Consider the following 2,421-nt stretch of genomic DNA (forward strand, 5'->3'; position numbering starts at 1 on the left):
TATGTTGGATTTCGATCTTTTTTTTTTTTAATATATAATTAAGGTTTTTTTTGCTATATGGGTGTCTTCAATGAGGTTGTGCAGTTGGAAGAAAGAAAAGGTGCTAGTGTGTTAACAACATTATCGAACAGGTAGATATAGAGTTGAATGACAGTAAGTTTACGTGGTTCATGGGGTCAATTGTGCAGTCAAATTAATAGAATATTGGTGAGTTTGGTTTCATTGTTATCATTTGGAGCACTTGGTTGAAAAGGAATGACAGAATTTTCAGGAATCAATAATCAGGTGTTACAGGAGTAGTTACAAAGAGTGGAGTGATATTTGATCTTTTGGGTTGTTGATAACTTTTGTCGAAGATGATTAGGAATTAGTTTATCTTATCTGTTTCGTACTTTTCTGTTGAGACGTTGATGCTCCACCTTGTTGTGTTGAGCTTTTTATTTCAAAAAAAATATATATTTTAGTTAGTTAGAGTTTGTATATATACATAGTAGTTACAGTAAAACTCTAAGAATTAGTGTTGTTATTTCTTTTATCTATATATTATCGTTTTTCTCTGTCTGTTCATTATTACTGGGCTCAAAGCTTCAAGACTTTGTCGTACTACTCTGAGTTTTTCTCTTTCTTTTTTTCATCCTTTTTTTGCACAGCTCATACTATAAAATTTAATGAAAATACATCGCTTCTATTATTGCAATTGTATAAGACGATGACTCCGATCAAATAAGCAAAGAGAATATTTTAATTTGTTCATCTCTTCGAAAATTTCATGGTAGATTCAAATTCTAAAAAAAGTGTTTTTTCAGAAATTGGCGTTCACCTTTTATCGCAACCGCTCAATCAACTATCACAACTACACTCACAGATAAATCGTAACAACGTAAGTCTCCTTTCTGATCCGTCAAGATGTTCTTTCTCCGACCTAAAGAAAATTCTGGAGTTTCAATTATATCTCTCAAATTAGATTCTAAGAACTACAATGAATGGTCCGAGCGATATTAATCGCACTAAAATCTAAGAACAAGCTTTTTTAAAAGTATACATGTCTAGAATATTGACATCTAATTAACAAAATACACACATCACAAAAATTTTAGTATACAACAAATAAAATTTAATGCACAACACAGAAATTTTAATGCACAACACAAAAAATTTATGAAGAACTATATATCCAAAATATTTATACCTAAGCAACAATATAGATACATCACAGAAATTTCACTGTACAACACAAAAATATTTGAAACATCACATGTTTAAAATATGGCTCACTCAACCAACAAATTATATTAGGGGCAAAAAATTATGTGCTATGGATAAAAATCTATGTTCTATGTGTAAAAATTTGAGTAAATGCCCTTTCCGGTCCCTAACCATTTGTCCGATGGACTTTCCACTCCTAAGAAATCTAAAAACCCAAATCAATCCCTATCTACTTTGATATATGTACGTTCCAGTCCCTATAACCGGTTCCGAGCAGGTCACTTGCTGATGTGTCAGTAACTTGTCCATGTGGGTTTCTCTTCTTCATAATTGAGACAAATCGCCCCCTGGACCTTTGTTAAAACGTTGCGTTTCATAAAGAGTAGTTATCTCCTGGGTGTTTATTGTTATTTAGGGTTTTTTCTTTATTCTTCGTTGTGTAGAGTAAAGATAAGGACTTTTCTCCTGAAGAAGAATATGGCTATGAAAGTCAGAGACTTTTCTTCACGAACCGTGGAGGAAAGCAGTGAAGCTGGGAAGAATTTGTGCTGGAGTCCGACTCTGGGTTCTACTGGGAGTATAGGAGAAAAGGCAAACCAAGGCAAGAAAAGATTTGTAATACCAGATATCATTGCGGCACATATGCAATATTGTTTCAATCTAGCACTGCAGAAAATCTGAACAGGCTTTTTTTTGTTGCTCTTATTTTAGGGTAATTATTTTTCAATTTTAGCTTTGTTTCAAAATTTGTTGCCATTACCATGGAGTATTATTTGTTGCAGACCGCAGCTCCACATTGCAAATACTTTGTTTGGCTTGATGAATATATTGAGTCATATTCACATAAAGCTGATGTCAATCAGAATGGAGTGGTTGAAAGCTTGAAGACGATGGAGGAAAGATTGGAGGCACTGGAAGTAATGATGGCGAAGCAGGAAATTGAAAAAACATTTGGAGGCAACACCAAATGCAGAACCTTAACCACTTTTTTAATTGAAATTGCAGTTACACTTATAATTTCATCAATTTTCAATGGATTCATTGAGAAAAATGTGAATTTGATTTAGTGTGAAAAGTTATATAAATAGAAGACAATTACTTAATGTATTATGGTTAAAATTCATGGCTTGTATGAAGACAACAACTCATGTTATGGTTATTTACTCTAACTTAGTGATACTTAATGTATGTTATTTCATGTAGTTAGTAGAAGTT

This window comes from Arachis ipaensis, chromosome B04 (assembly GCF_000816755.2).
Source record: "Arachis ipaensis cultivar K30076 chromosome B04, Araip1.1, whole genome shotgun sequence".
In the NCBI taxonomy this organism is placed as follows: Eukaryota; Viridiplantae; Streptophyta; class Magnoliopsida; order Fabales; family Fabaceae; genus Arachis; species Arachis ipaensis.